Below are 17,369 nucleotides of genomic sequence, written 5' to 3'. Positions count from 1 at the left end.
AGGAGAGTCATCTTGCAGTTTCTCTTTCTGTTATACTCTAGTCATGGAGCATGGCTGTCCCCAAGAATGGCCACAGAGATCTTTTTTGCTTAAGCAGAAAAGAGGCTAGTTTGTTTGAACCCGATTTTATTAAAGTCTTGGGGATTACAAAAAGAAAATACATGGGAGAACATGAAACTCCCAACCTCATAAGACACAGCCCACATTCCTAGATCACACAGCCCATCTCATCCTTATGAATTAAAAAAAAAAGTGGGAACCCCCTGCACCTCCATCCTTGATCTCAAACTCCTTCCTCTTGGTAGACGCTATTGGTAACTCCCACGTCTCCAGCGTCACAGCATGCTGGGTGAGTGATATTATTCTGGATTTATAGTTTGTTATAGTTTTGTTCATAGCTAGCTGCCCTCAGTCCCCAGGAATCCTGACAAAAAAAAAAAAAAAAAAAAAAAAGGTTGTATCATTTGTACCATACTTAAGTTTTAAAGTAATAAAACAATCTTGAGTGCTTAAATTTAGAAAAAAAAAAAAATTAAAATGGCTCTTACTTTTAAAAGACCTTCAGAAAATATTACCAAACCTTTCCATATGGGTCCCCAACAAGGATTCTTCTCTCCAGTGTTGTTTGAGCCAATAGAATGGGACTGAGTTTGGCTCAGATGCAGAGAAGTTTCTCACTTGGAGGTAGGAGTGCTCACCCTAGTGGGTGTGGCTGCTTTACAGAGATCTTCTTGCAGGGATGTTCTCGGGAGAGTTCTTGGGGAGGGGCGCAGCTGCGCTGCTCCTGGATTTCGCTCAGATCGCAGCGCGGGTTGCAGCCTCTCTGCGCATGGCCAGCTGCCGCCATCTTGGATCCAGCCGTCGTTCGCTGCGTCTCTGCGCACTGCCCAAGCTGCGTCAGGCTCAGCCATTTTTCAGGAGGAGCTCTGGTCTGAAGTGCCTGTTTGAGGCCACTGCATGGAACACCCTTTGAGCAAGTGAAACTGGGTTAATCACAAAGGACAAGAAGGTTAGGCTTTATTTTATTACGCGGATTCTGATTCCCTCGGAATTATTAATGGTCTTTGCTGGTGACAAAAAATTTTCATGTTTTTGTATAGTCCCTTCTATTTTGCTTTAGTTTTAATTACACTGCATTTGCTTTTTTTGGTTATGTTTATTATAGCATAGTCAAATTTTATATTGTTTTTTATGTACTTTATCTTTTTAAATAATTCTGAAATTACCATAATTATATTACCAATTCTATATTTGAGGCTATTATTGCTTCCAATATAAAATGGTTTTTAATTCATTTTTTCTGATTATATAAAAATATACTAATTATAGAAAACTTGGAATATAGAAAAAAATAATAAAAATGATAAAAATCCCCAGTACATGAAACTGTGATCATAGATGTACAGATTTGATTTCAACTTTTTTCATTTAGCCTTATAAGGTTAGGTGGCTTAACCGGTTATAAGGGTTTGGCCTTACATGGTTATTCCTCATACAGGAAATGAGTTCTAAGGTTATTGCAAGTCATTTGATCCTGTTTAGGCTCTTGTCTCAGCACAACATCACAGGCTGTCCTTCCCCACGCTGAGGCCAGCTCAAATATGTTTCGAGATAGAACATCTGCCACCCTGTCCTCCCAGTGGTCCGATCCTCCAAGCCACGGCTCTTATTCCCTCATTTTCTTGTCTTCCTTTCTTAGAAGAAACAAGTTTTTGTAGACTTCCACCCTTCTTGTGAGACCAGCAAAGCCTCCAAAACTGTGTCCTCTCCAGGGCTAGTTCTGTGTTGGGATCTTTCCTAGGATCCCCCAGTCTGCAGCTCCCATAATGCTCAAAGCAAGAATTGGTAGTTTTCTTTACAGCAAAGTTCTGAAGTGTGGTAAACAAGACTAAGGAATGAACCTTTGTGTGTGTATATATATATATATATATATATTTTTTTTTTTTTTACATTGCTGAGTGTTTTATAATTGCTTTACTCAGCAAGCCTGGGAAATATGTAAGTAGTCATCAGTTTCACAGATGTGGGAATTAAGGTTCAGAGAGGTTAAATGACTTGCTTTAAATAGTCACAAAATTATATCATTTGACTGTCAAATGAGAACTCTCTTTCCTATCAAAATTACATTCTTCTTAGGGTAAAAATAAATGATACTGTAATAAAGAGAGTACACAAGTTGGCCTAATAAGGGGGTAGGGGGCAAAATAGCAGGGAGAACAAGGTGAAAGGAGAGTGGAAGAGCACAGAGAGACCCAACAAAAGTCACAGATTGTAGGGAAAACAATAATTTGGTACCCTGATGGCTTAAAAATGCTTGTTTGTGTATGTGTTTGGGGTGGGGAGTGGGACGGGGGAGGAGTTCCTGATTTGATCCACACATATGCCTATTGGCTCTCCTCCATTCTTGTAAGAACAGGATGAGGTCTTCTTTTCCTTCAGGGACAGTTTCAGTTGTACGTTTGGTGACACAGAGTTTGAACCTCAAATCAGATTAGTGTCAGTGCACACTGCAGCCTGCCTCTTCACCATGCTCTTCAGTACTCCTCCAAACCATGCTGTGGTGCTCTCGCTGCTCTCTGGTGCTTGGCACTGTCTCAAGCTCCTGGACAACTATCTCCCCCAGCCCACACTAAATCATGCATGCTGTCACTGCCTTGCTGGCTTTAGAGGAGGGGGTGGGCTGGAAGGCCATGTTTTCCTTCACTGCCTCAACACTCAGTTCCTCATAGTAACACTGAACAGGGCTATGGGGTATAACATGCTCTATTCAAGGTTTCAGGTTGATCAGAGAAAATGTCTCTTTTTGACAGAAGGGACAGGATATAGTGGTACAGTAGAGCCTGCCAATTTTCTATACATTGTCCATCTCCACTTTTTACTCAGTAGCATAATCCTGATTTCATTTGAGGCAGTAATGTGCTCTAACAGAAGGATATATTTTTCGGTTGTAGTTAACTGTGGCCTTATGGCTAAGACGGGCTTCCCAGGTGGTGCCCCGGTAAAGTATCCACCTGACAATGCAGGAGCCATAAGAGACGTGGGTTCGATCTCTGGGTCAGAAAGATTCCCCTGGAGTAGGAAATGGCAACCCACTCCAGTATTCTTGCCTGAAAAATTCCATGGACAGAAGAGCCTGGTAGGCTACAGTCCATGGAGTTGCAAGAGTCAGACACAACTGAGCACAGCTGTATTATTTGTTTAATGTCTGTCTATTGTATGGCTAAGATAAAGCCATTCAAATCATTGCTGGACTTCCAAATAGGGTCCCTTTGGAAAATAGTAATTATTCCTCTTTCAGTGTCTCCCTTTGTCTTTTATGCTGTCTGGAATGGGCATGCATGCGGCTAGAGCTCCAGCAATTATTATGACCCCCATGTGAAGCCCCAGTGAAACATACAGAGCAGCTGAATGCCTAATGATTTCATGATTCACCGTATCATCCTATATTCCTACCTCTGGGCTTAACAAAATAAAGGGTTTTCTGGGTCTTACATATGAAATATTTTGTTAATCTTAGGTATTTCAGCCGCTATTAGGGCAAATTTAATTTTGGGGCATATTTTAAGTTTTAATATTTTTGAAGTGACTATTACAGTGACTTTTTTTAACGCCATTGTTAGTTTTTTAAACTGCCAAACCTCATTATAACTTAAACAGAGTAATTTTATGTTCTACTTGTTAAGTAGAAAGTGAAACAATATTTTGGTAAATGATTAAGTATTAGGCTTGTAAAGTGTTCTTATGGAGTAATTCTACTTCTAGGAATAAATCCTAAGGGTTATGTATGTATGTATGAAGCTTTAGGAACAAAGCCATTTACATTATAAGAAGAATAGAAACCACCTAAATAGCAACATAATAAAATGGGTAATAAAATATGATATATTCATTGAATTAAGAAATTTGAGAAAAAAATTACTTTTTTATTTTAAAAAGTATTTTGTGGTAACAATTTAAACAATATTGAAGTTTATGAAGTAGAGTTATATTCTTCCTCTTCTACATAAGATCCACACCCTTAACCATTTAGTTTAGTGTTTGTCTTTCCAGTTTTTCCTTTGTCTGCTGCTGCTGCTAAGTCGCTCCAGTCGTGTCCAACTCTGTGCGACCCCATAGACGGCAGCCCACCAGGCTCCCCCATCCCTGGGATTCTCCAGGCAAGAATACTGGAGTGGGTTTCCATTTCCTTCTCCAATGCATGAAAGTGAAAAGTGAAAGTGAAGTCGCTCAGTCGTGTCCGACTCTTAGCGACCCCATGGACTACAGCCTACCAAGCTCTTCCATCCATGGGATTTTCCAGGCAAGAGTACTGGAGTGGGGTGCCATTGCCTTCTTTCCTTTGTCTATGTAAACAAATACAGATATGCACACACATATAACAAATAAATAATGGATTATAACACATATATAAAATAAAAATTATCAGTAACATGGAGAAATACCCATAGTACAATAAAAAGTCTTACAGATAATATAAAATTTGATATACAACAAGATCCCAATTATATTTCAGGAAATGCCCAGCAAAAAGAAAAGACTGGAGTGAAATATATAATAAACAAATGTGAATAAATGAATACATATTGCCAATATTAATAAATGTGGGGTAAGTCACTTCAGTTGTGTCCGACTCTGTGAGACCCTATGGAAGTGTAGTTGGCTAGGCTCCTCTGTCCATGGGATTCTCCAGGCAAGAATACTGGGGTGAGTTGCCATCCCCTCCTCTAGGGAACATTCTCAACCCAGGGATCGAACCCATGTCTCTTAATCTCCTCGTTGGCAGACAGGTTCTTTACAACTAGTGCCACCTGGAAAGCCCCTATTAAATACTTTACTATTAATAATACATGCTATTTTCTCCTCAGTTCAGTTCAGTCACTCAGTTGTTTCTGATTCTTTGAGACCCCATAGACTGCGGCATGACATACAGAATTTTTTCCACAATCCCCACAAGGCTAAAAGTGAAAGACATCTTACTATATTTCAGAGGAAATATGGGAGGCTGAGAGCACATATTTGAACCACCTGCCTCCCAGTCCCATCCAAAATGACCTAGAAAATTTTAAAATATGTAAAACCCTAAATCTTCCAGTAGGAAGCTAGGGAAGGAAACCATACAAATGCCAGAAACTTCAAAGAATTTCTTCTAAATCCTGTGCAGTTGGGACTAGATTAAAGGCCATCCAGGGCCTATCTGCCAGTCACCAATGAGCAGCTTGACCTGGGGAGACGAGGCCCTGGAGGCTGACTGCAGGACCCCATCAGTGATTCTTTTGGCTCTTGAAAATTGAATGAGTTTGAAGGTAGCAGGGTAGCAAATAATGGTAAATGTTTCAAGCAGAGAGCCCATGCACAGTGGCAATAATTATATTGTTGGACAGTTTCCCCAAGCTTTGGAGACCTTCACTGCCTCTGTGGAACTGGGTGTGAAGGAGAGGCCTAAGCGGCTCCCTCAAGCAGCAGTCTGTCACTAGCTGTAGTGTTCTTTGCTGATGTACCTGGCTAGAGGTCTTGGCCTGGACAACTGTATCACACACAAGCAGTGAGCTTAGAGAGGGGGATGGTGTCCACAGAAACCCTAGATATGAATTACACCACCAAGTCTGTCAAATAGCACAGCTCTTTCACAAAATTAAAAAAAAAAAAGAAAAAAAAAGGCTTTATAAATTGAAGTTTAGATGGCTTTTCCCCCCAAATTTTGACTTCACCTTCACACAACACATATCAGGGCTTCCCTGATAGCTCAGTTGGTAAAGAATCCGCCTGCAACTCAGGAGACCCCAGTTCGATTCCTGGGTTGGGAAGATCCCCTGGAGAAGGGATAGGCTACCCACTCCAGTATTCTTGGGATTCCCTTGTGGCTCAGTTGGTAAAGAATCCGCCTGCAATGTGGGAGACCTGGGTTTAATCCCTGGGTTGGGAAGATCCCCTGGAGAAGGGAAAGGCTACCCACTTCAGTATTCTGGCCTGGAGAATTCCATGAACTGTATAATCCATGGGGTCACAAAGAGTCAGACATGACTAAGCAACTTTCACTTTCTTTTCACGCAACACATAAGGATTAATGTGAGACAGAGCATTGACTTAAACATGAAAAGTGAACCCATAAAGCTTCTCGAGGAAAACACGACATCTTCATGACTTTTGTTTGAGGAAATTTCTTAAATAGGATACCAAAACTCTAACCTGAAAATAAAAGATTGAAAATTTGAACTTTATTAAAACAAATAATTTATATTTATTAAAAGATGACATTAAGAGAGAAACAAGGCAAACTTCAGACTGGTAGAATATATGTGCAATAGATGTTAACTGACAAAAAACTCATATTCAGACTATACAAAGAATAAGATCAAATAAAAGAGTAAAACTGAAAAACTAAAAATGGATAAAATACTTTAACAATCACTTTAGATAAGTTGATAGATCAATAAACAATAAGTGTAAACATTATTAATTAGAGGAAAAAGCAAGTAGCTAACAATACAAAGTGTTGGCAAAGATGTAGAGCAACTGGAGCTCTCATAAATTGTTAGTAGGAATATAAACTGATTTTTTAAAAATTAATTTAGAAAAATGTTTAACAATGTCTACTAAAACATATGTATACCCTATGGCCCAGAATTCCAATTTTAGATGTATACCTTACATAAATAAGTACTTGTATCTATCAAAATACATATGCAAGGGTGGTCACAGCAAGCAGCTTTATTTATGAAGTCAAAAGTGTATATATTTTAGAATATTCACATCCATGCAAAAAAATGGATTGGTCTGAACATAATGTTAAGCAAAAGAAAACAGACTTAAAAGAGTAGAATGATGGCTGGGCTCATCGAGGAGCAGATGCCAAGATTGAATTAGAAGTGCAGATTTGCTGGAATAGGAGTGGATGGAGAAAGCCTTCACCCCTGACATATAATGAAGGAAGGTAAGAAAGGGTAGAAAGAGCCTCAGGCAGTAGCGTAGTTCTGGGGAAATCTTGGCCAGCTCAAAGAGGAGCTTCAACACAAAGATTACCCATAGAAGGTTGCTTCACAGCCAGAAATGCTATACCCTTGTACCACCATGTTCAGTCATCAACTCTCACTATCCAGAAAGAGCATGATCTTGACTCAGAAGCTGAGGCGCTCACATCTGGAGACTGTCAACTAATTGTACTCCTTGTGACAGGTGCTCTGTTGACGGGAGATCTGAGTAACATACCTCCATGGCTGTCAGAGGGACAGCTGCTCTTGTGTGGAATCCAAAGTCATCAAATCTAGTCTGCAGGCATAGTCAGAAGAGCAAGGGGTTGTGACTCAGACAGGGTGGGAAGAAGCCTGATGGCTAGTAGAAAGTACTCTAGTTTTAGATCTGCACAGTGTTCTGTAAGTATGTACATTTTTACGTATATATTTACATAAGCATATGATACGTAAGTTATATTTCTGTTAAACAAGGAAGGGAATCCTTCCAAGATTACACATGGCCCTGACCGCTGAAGTTGTTTGATTAAGGAACTAGTCACCTGCCTTCTTTTAAGATTTAAGAGGTTCCTAAAAGTATTTTTAAGAAAGAGTTAAGACTTAAAAGAAAAAAACAAAAAACCTCCTCACCTGATTTCTGGAGGTGATAACTAAAGAAAACTCACTGTTTAAATATCAGAAAACTCCCATATGAGGTAGGACTAAGTTTGGCTGTGACGGTTACAAAATAATAGTAACTTAAATAAGATAAAATTTGTTTCACTATAACCTAAAAAAAAGTCCAGAAGTAGACAGTCCAGGCCTGATTTGGTGCTACTCAATGGGTGCCTTTTATCTTGCTGTTCTGCCGTTCTTGGCTGATTTTTTTTACCTCCTGTCCAAGAGCTATAGTCATTTTATCTGTATTCCAGCCACAGGAAAAGATGACGAAGGACACTCGCCCTTCCATTTAGAGACACTTCCCAGAAGTTACACAGAGCACTTCCACTTAACCCCCACTGTGTAGAACTTAGCTTTATGAGCACACCCAGCTACAAAGGAGTCTGGGATGTGTAGGTTTTATTTCAGGTGCCAGGAAACCAGCTAAAAAACAAGAGTTCTACTATCATACTAGGGACAAAGGGAAAATAGATATTGGGGAACAATTAGCCTATTGTACCATAACCCCACAAAGAATTTGTAGTATAAAGGAAAGAAAACACAGCATGCAAAAGGTACAGAAAAGTCAGATATAGTTATATAGTTTTATATATATATATAAATTTATAGTTTAGGAATAGAAATTTTTAGATGCATCTGTACAAGGATACTAATTTTAAAAATACAAATACATTTGGAAATAAAATATAAACTTGAGGAGAGAGTTAGTTGAGAGAGAGAGCATTTTAAAGGTAATTACTCTACTGTGAGATTTTGTACTTGATTAGAAACAGTGGGGAGCAAAACTGATAATGTAGAAAATGAATCATTAATACAGTTGATAAACTTGATGAATTTTCCCCTAGTGAATAAGATAGGGAAAACAGGTAAGGAAGGTGGGCATTTGGAGAGATAAGAGATGTGATACATGAACAGTGAAGAGTCATTGTGTGGATTGCAGGGCTTTTCTGAACAAATAGAAGAGGAACAACATTTAAGACCACAACAAAGGAAACGTTTATAAGCTGAAGGTAAATTTTAACCTGCAGATTAGCATAATTTCTTAAGTACCAGGAAAATGAATAAAATGAAATCTACATCTAGACATAACCTGATCAAAGTCTGAATTTCAAAGTAAAATAGAGGTGAAATCCAGGCAGAAAAAATATTTTCCCACAAAGGAAGGAAAATAGTTATTTCTCTGATATATGTTAGAAAGCTAAATATAATTTTTGGAGTGAAAAAGGTAAGAAGGCAGAAAGAACAAATAACCTTGGTCATTTATCAGGATTGAGATGTGGAGGTTCTATACTTGTATTAAAAAGAATGACACTCCCTTTCTTGACAGAATCATTGTATTTTAAATTTCTAAGTAAAACTTAGAAGATGGGGATATGTGAGCACTTGCTAGAAAATCCACATGATTTCTCCTACCTGTTATACAGCTGATTACACCTAAAAGGCAAGAATGAAAGACTGGATAATAAGTGACCCTCTTCAGTTCAGTTCAGTCGCTCAGTTGTGTCCCACTCTTTGCAACCCCATGAATTGCAGCATGCCAGGCCTCCCTGTCCATCACCAACTCCCGGAGTTCACTCAAACTAATGTCCATCCAGCTGGTGATGCCTTCCAGCCATCTCATCCTCTGTCGTCCCCTTCTCCTCCTGCCCCCAATCCCTCCCAGCATCAGAGTCTTTTGCAATGAGTCAACTCTTGGCATGAGGTGGCCAAAGTATTGGAGTTTCAGCTTTAGCATCAATCCTTCCAAAGAACACCCAGGACTGATCTCCTTTAGAATGGACTGACACCACTAAAATCTTTTAGCTTAAAGAGGTTTCATCAAACCAAGTCAGAACAGTGAAAGCACCACCTTTTCATATGGATGCCACAGGTATACAGGAACACACACTAATTTCTGAGCCAATCTCTCTCACCTTTTGTTTGATTATAAAGTACTGAACAAGATAGAACTTCATTTAAACCAGGAGTCTATCATAGTGTTCATGAGCCTTCATGCAAGGATCACAGAGACTGGAAGAGTTGGTCTGTGAAGTAGCATGCAAATTTTATGATGTAGCCATTTTTCTGGGACTAGGAGTCAACTTGAACAAGTTCTTAAAAGAGTCTGTGACCCCCCAAAAGGCCCAGAACCAGTACCAACTGCAGACTTTATTCAGGGAGACTACTTCAATGGGGTTTTGAGGTGGAGGAAAGAGATAGAGTTGAAGTCTGAATACAATAAGTAAGAGTGGGGATTTATGGTCAAAAGAGCAGGATGGAGGTCAGTGGATGGACTAAAACAACTAAGAAGGAACATCAGGGGTAAAGGGGTATTCTGGCTGCATGGACCTAACAGGAGTCTAGCTGAGCACCGGTCAGGATCATCAGTTACCACCAGGGAGGTGATGGAGAATGAGGAGTCCTGTCAGATATGGAGCAGGATTAGATGTGGAAGAGGCAGGGGAAGTTCTTGCCAAACTGACTTAGCCAGGTTTTTGCTAACAGTGGTTCAGGCAGATTGTATAGAAATGAAAAATAAAACCACAGAATTACAAATATTGTTAAAGGCAATAGATGGTAAGTCAAATACCAAAGAGAAATATGAAATATGTACTGATATCATAAGGACCCAGTGATAAAATGATCAGAGAAAATAAGGAAAATATAAGGGAGAGATGCAGGAAATCCAGTCAACATGTCCTAAGAATACAAAAAGGAGAAAATAGAATGAATGTGTTGGAAGCAATAATCAAAGGAATAATAGGGGGAAATTGCTGAGTTTGTAGAACTGAAGTTTATGAGGCAGTAAAGAAGAGGCATAGTCACCTTGATATATCATGTTGAATGTTACAAGATTTAAGGAGAAGGAGAGAACCTGTACAAGCATCCAGGCAAGAAAAAAATAGCTTATTTCTTAAGCAGTGGTTCTCAACAACAGCTATGTAGTAAAGTCATGGGTGAGCCTTTAAAAAATACTTGTGTCTGGGCTTCATCTTTAAGCAGTCTGATTTACTTATTCTGGGAGGAGCTTTGGCATTGATTTTTAAAAAAATCTCACCCAGTGATTTGAATGTGCAGCTAGGGTTGAGAATCACTGCCCCAAGGGAAGGGAAATCATTGACTTTTCCCCTGGAGAACCAAAGACCATCAGTAAATGAAGACTGGCTCCCAAGGTTGGAAGGAAAAGAATGTTGTACTTGGTCAAGAGGTCATTTGTAGGAAAGACTAATATTCTCCTACAAGCCAGTTTTCTGAAGGTACTCTACTCACAGTTTAGAGATACAAACCAATCAACCTAAGAATAGAGAAAGATAAACAGAATGAAAGCGCCACAATAAAAAAAGAGATGATAGAAAGCAAAGGAAACTCTTTAAACCTAGATTAACATCTTAAAAACTGTCATCAATATATTTATTGTACAAGACAAATTTCAAAAGTCTTCAAAGTTGATAATGTGAAATAGCAATAATAATTTAGATCTAAATTCCAGATTACATCAATCAAAATTGTGAAGTGGGGAGAGAATAAGGAAAGTAAAAGCCTAACAGGTTTTTCATTTCACACAGATGGTAATTAATAGCTATATTCTTAACCTTGATAAACAGAGATAAAAATATTTAAAATTTTAATAACAAAAAGGTAATCACTAATGGAAAAAAATATAATTGAACTTTCCAAACTATAGAGAAATGAGCTAAGAAAACATAGTTGGTGAAAAATATAAAAGGATATAAAAACTACCATGCCATATTAACCCCTTTTTACTATATTATATATAACATGTATAGGAAAATACAAAAAATTGTAACAGTGGTCATCTTCAGCAGATTGAGGTGATGGGGCTCATGGTTTTTTATCTTAGTGAAGTGTCTCAACTCTTCTAAATATTTTATAATTAGAACACTATTTTTAAATAATGTAATTTAAAAAATAAGAATTAGAATTTTAAATATCCACTTTTTTATTGCCTATGCCCTTCTATAATGCTTATTTACTATAAAGAATTAAAGTTACGTTTCTTAATGTGTTAAGTTTAGCAATTATAGGATTTAAAAAATCTGATTTCCACATATTATTAAAGACTAAATGCCTATGAACACTGTAAAGGTGCTTCTATTAACATTTCTTATTAAGTCACTTTCTGGAAGTAACATGTTTGTGTAAAATCTTGCCAAAAACAAGAATATTAAAATGTGTTCTGCATGAGGAACAAATCCACATCATAAGTATATTAGAAGTTAACAAGATTTAAAAGCAAGAAACATGAAACCAGAAGAACCTGGGAAAATGTGCTTGCAACTATAAATTCTGTAATTAATTTGCTTTACAAGTTTTTTGGAGATGCTAGGTCACCAGTTGACATCTTGGATTTGCTTTTTATTCAGTCAGAACATATAAAAGAATATATTACTTGTGGCCAGATTGTAGTCTAAATATATTTTCCAACCAAATGTCCAGTTTTGATAGGAAGAAAACTATATAGTCATGTTGTTCTTTAATTCCAATTCAGGCATTCCTTACTTCTGCCCCAGCAGAGATCTCAGGATTTTATTTAATTCATGTTTCCCCAGTCTTCCACAGCTTGAGGACAGTAATAGAGTCACATTAAAGATCAAATCTAAATTCCATGGGCTCCTACCTTACCTTCCAGGGGATATTTCTGTAGGACATCAACTTCCTGCACTTCTCAAGCACTTATAAATGTCCCTGAGTGTGTTCTGTGTGGTCTGCCTCTGCTAGTTGCATTTCCTACTGTGCCACCGCCTGCTAGACAACCATTGCAAGCCACCATATCTGAAGTCCTACTGTATTTTGCAATAGTGAAGGCAATAAAGATCTTTGAGTCAAAGGTTTAAAGCTTCAGAGCGTTGTGTTGAGAAGCAGGCAAGAAAGTTTCATCGCTCTCTTACCACTGTGCAGCCAGCTAGCTTGGCTCTTGCCTCAGCACTGTGTTTGTAAGTAAAGCTGTTCTTAGTTTTTATTTCTCATAGCCCTACTTTCTCTCTATGGGACTCAGTCCAGCATGTTTAAATCTAAGTGATAACCGCTTTGCTACTCAAAATCATCCCCCCCCCCCCACCTTTGCCTAGTTTCTTCTTCTCTTATGGTTAGGTCTCTCCACAGGATGTTTCTTAATCCACATTCAAGTAGGTTTCTGGTGGGTTCTTTCCACAAGTTGGTCAGACGTGTCCACTAAAATTCATGATGAGACTCGCACTGCACTCATACTCCAACCCAAATACTCTCTACAAAAAAATGGTGTTGCTTGAAGTTTGTTCTAATCAATTTGCTATGAACTGGTCTTTTTAAAATAGCACATTATTAAAAGACTGATTCAGTCATTATCAGTCATAAGAGATTAAGTGGAATAGGCTAAGGTGATTGATATCATAGATCTGTTTTACACTAGAGTAATTCAGGAGAAATTCCTGTTGAGAAACAAGGAGAAAAAGTTATTATTGAAGAACAAGTTTGAAAACTGTTCCAGAAACGTGCTCAGTGGTAGAAAATTTTTTTAAATAAAAATAACAGAATAAAGGATAAGTAGATTTCTTCTAGAAAAGTTTTGCATCAGAAGGAGGATTCCACCAGGAAATAAAAGCATTGACTGTCAAGGAACTTAAGGAATAAGCAAGCCACAAATATTCAAGATCTTGTGAGGCTGAAGGATGGGAATAGGAAGATCCTGTGCATCTGTATATAGTAGTGAGTGATGAAGCAATATTAACACGTTAATATGGAAAGATCACAGAATTTTGGCTAATTAGAAGACAATTGGAAAAGGACGTGATTAAGAGAGAGGAGACACTTTTTTTGACCATGCCATGCTTCATGTGGGATCTTAGTTCCCCAACCAGAGACCAGACCTGTTCCCCCCGCTTTTGGAGCACAGAGTCTTAACCATTGGTCTGCCAGAGAAGTCCCTAGTAATTTTTAAAAATACACATATTTCACAATGCCTTCTTTGTTTAAGCTGTTTGGAAGCCAAGGGCTTCCCTCATCCTTTCCAGGGAGTTTTTGTTTGTTTCTCTGTGTTGGTACTGCATTTATTTATATTGATAAGAAGAACTACCTGACTAGCCAGGTTACTAAATGCATGTTAACCCTAGTATGACTTCATCCCCTGCTGTGCTAGTCTTGCAATATGGCACCAGGGAGCAATTTTCTCCAAAATGGCAACCACCAAGGGAATAGATTCCAGGAAGGAAACCTCAAACAACTCCCAAGAATGGTGACAAGAATATTTTATGTAGCTGCAATGAGATATCACTTCAGACCTATTAGAATGGCTATTATAAAAAAGATTAGAGATAACAAATGTTGGTGAGGATAAGGAAAAAAAGGAAATATGACACATGGTTGCTGGGAATGTAAGTTAGTCCAGCCACAGTGGAGAACAGTATGGACATTTCTCAAAAAATTAAAAATAGAACTTCCAAATGATGCAGCAGTCCCACTCCTGGGTACATATCCAAAAGATACAAAATCATTATCTCAAAAAGGTATCTGCACCTTCTCCCCACTGTGTTCATTGCCACATTATTTAAATAGCTAAGGCATGGAAATAGCCTTGTTCATCAGTGGATGAATGGATACAGAAAATGTGGTATGAAAAAGAATATATACAATAAGTATTATTGTATCTGTGTAGAATAATATTGTATATATTTCACCCTATTTATTTGCTTCGAATAGTATTGTGTTAAAGAAAATATACAATAAATATTATTCGGTCATTAAAAAAAGAAGGAAATCCTGCCATTTGTAACAACTGAATGAAATTTGAGGGCATTTGAGGCTAAGTAAAATGTCAGACAGAGAAAGACAAATACTCTATGATCTCATATGTGTGGAATCTAAAAAAGCCAAATGCAAACAGAGCATAGAATGGTTTGTTAGGGGCTGGCAGCTGGGGGAAATGGGGAGATATTGGCCAAAGTGTACAAACATGCAATTAGAAGATGAAAAAGTTCTGAGGTTCTAATGTACAGCATGGTGATTACAGTTAACACTAATGTGTTGTTTGCTTGAAAGTTGCTAAGAGGATGGATCTTAAATGTTCTCACCACACACACACACACACACACACACACAAGGTAACTACATGACGTGATGGATAAGTGAACTAATTTTATTGTGGTAATCATTTCACAATGCATAAATATATCAAATCATCACTTTGTCCACTTTAAATTTATACCATGTTGTATGTCAGTTATATCTCAATAAAGTTGATGGGGGTAGGGGAAGAATATTTTATTATAGTTCCTAGGATAAAAGTTCTTATAATAAAAAGATAAGACCTTTTCAGTTTTTCAAGTGAAATACCAAAGAACATCTAATTTTAAAATCATATTTACTCATTCAAATACTTACTAACACCTGTTAGTTTCTGGGCACAAGTCTAGACCTGGTGAATATAGTAAGGTATGAGATACTGCCCAGGGTCTCAGAGAGGTTACAGTCAACTGGGGACTTAGGATGTAATCCAGGAATAGTGGCTTCTTTCCTTCCTCCAGCACTCTAGGCTCAGTGTTTCCTTGGACTTCCTTGGACTTCATGCATCCCCAGTACTGTGCATAGTTTTCCTCTCATCATGCTTCTGGACTTCATTCAAATATTACCTCCCTCAGAGGGGTCTTCCCTGATACTCACCTGCTCACATACCAGAACATTATATAATCAATATTTCACCCTACTTATTCCCTTCAAAAATTGTTCATGTATTTATTATTTTTCTTCTTCTACTAGAATGTAAGCTCTATGACAGTAGGATTATTTCTTGGCTTTGTTATATGTACATGTCTGTCTAGCATCAAGAAGACTGTCTGGTAAGGGCACTGTAACAGCACTGGATAAGAGAAGGAATGAATGGAAGCTAGATGAATGAATTCAGTAGTTAGCTTATGTCAGTCCTGGAGTGTGAAGTCAAGTGGGCCTTAGGAAGCATTACTACCAGAAAAGCTAGTGGAGGCGATGGAATTCTAGCTGAGCTATTTCAAATCCTAAAAGATGATGCTATTAAAGTGCTGCACACAAAATATACCAACAAATTTGGAAAACTCAGCAGTGGCCACAGGACTGGAAGAGGTCAGTTTTCATTCCAATTCCAAAGAAGGGCAATGCCAAAGAATGTTCAAACTACTGCACAGTTGTACTCATTTTACATTCTAGCAAAGTAATGGTCCAAGTACTTCAAGCTAGGCTTCAATAGTATGTGAACCAAGAACTTCCAGATGTACAAGCTGGATTTAGAAAAGGCAGAGGAACCAGAGATCAAATTGCCAACATCTGTTGGATCATGGAAAAAGCAAGTGAATTACAGGAAAACATCTACTTTTGCTTCATTGACTATGCTAAAACCTTTGACTGTGTGGATCACAACAAACTGTGGAAAATTCTTTAAGAGATGGGAATACCAGACCACCTTACTTGCCCCCTGAGAAATCTGTATGCAGGTCAAGAAGCAACAGTTAGAACCAGACATGGAACAATGGACTGGTTCCAAATTGTGAAATAAGTATGTCCAGGCTGTGTACCATCACCCTGCTTATTTAACTTATATGCAGAGTATATCATGCGAAGTGCCAGGCTGGATAAAGCAAAAGCTAGAATCAAGAGTGCCAGGAGAAATATCAAATAACCTCAGACATGCAGATGACACCACCCTTATGGCAGAAAGGGAAGAACTAAAGAGCATCTTGATGAAGGTGAAAGAGGAGAGTGAAAAAACTGGTTTAAAGTTCAACATTCAGAAAACTAAGATCATGACATCCAGTTCCATAACTTCATGGTAAATAGATGGCTAAACAATGGAAACAGTGACAGACTTCATTTTCTTGGGCTGCAAAATCACTGTGGACAGTGACTGCAGCCATGAAATTAAAAGACGCTTGCTCCTTGGAAGAAAAGCTATGACCAACTTAGACAGCATATTAAAAAGCAGAGATCACGTTGCCAACAAAGGTGTGTATAGTCAAAGCTATGGTTTTTCCAGTAGTCATGTATGAATGTGAGAGTTGTACCATAAAGAAGGCTAAGTTCCAAAGAATTGATACTTTTGAACTGTGGTGCTGGAGAAGACTCCTCGAGAGTCCCTTGGACAGCAAGGAGATCAGTCAGACAATCCTAAAGGAAATCAACTCTGAATATTCGTTGGAAGGACTGCTGCTGAATCTGGAGCTCTAATACTTCAGCCACCTGATACAGAGCCAACTCATTGGAAAATACCTTGCTCCTGGGAAAGATTGAGGGCAGGAGAAGGCGGGTGACAGAGAATGAGACGTTTAGATTGCATTATCGACTTAATGGACATGAGTCTAAGCAAATTCAGGCAGATAGTTAAGGACAGGGAAGCCTGTTGTGTTGCCTTATGGGGTCTCAAAGAGTCGGACACAACTGAGAGACTGAACAACAACAACAACTCAATATGATGATTACTATGGTGAAGGAAAGATCTGGGTATCTGCTTGCATCTAACAAATGAGGGGATAAACCATCTTTGGAAGAGACAGGGATTACTTCCTAGAGCACATGGAAACATGGATTTTAGAGAGGGGTCTGATCTGCAACATCATGTAGATTAGGTGTCTAAATATAAAAGGAAGTGAAGAGTGGGAGGAAGAGATGAAGAAGGAGAAATGGGCAGAATGCAGATATCTACCCTTAAAGAACTAGTGAGCCCCATTCAGCCTTTGTCCTGAGGGAGGTAGGAAGCAGAGAGACCCTGAACAATGGCAGGTGGTAGGGAAAGGTCTGCCT

The 17,369-nt window shown here is 38.4% G+C and overlaps 1 long non-coding RNA gene across 4 annotated transcripts in view; it reads left to right on the top strand.

Annotated features, from left to right (window-relative positions):
- The first annotated feature begins 872 nt into the window (after window positions 1-872).
- Window positions 873-17,369, top strand: part of LOC129643888 (uncharacterized) — a 108,455-nt gene continuing 91,958 nt past the window's right edge. For 2 of the 4 annotated variants that reach the window (XR_008710585.1, XR_008710582.1), the window contains exon 1: window positions 873-1,009. This is a non-coding gene — a long non-coding RNA (uncharacterized LOC129643888). The remainder of the gene's footprint in view (window positions 1,010-17,369) is intronic. The other 2 variants (XR_008710584.1, XR_008710583.1) reach the window with 1 other exon arrangement.

This window comes from Bubalus kerabau, chromosome 2, assembly GCF_029407905.1.
Source record: "Bubalus kerabau isolate K-KA32 ecotype Philippines breed swamp buffalo chromosome 2, PCC_UOA_SB_1v2, whole genome shotgun sequence".
NCBI classification, from domain to species: Eukaryota; Metazoa; Chordata; class Mammalia; order Artiodactyla; family Bovidae; genus Bubalus; species Bubalus kerabau.
This window is presented reverse-complemented; position numbering and strand designations above follow the sequence as displayed.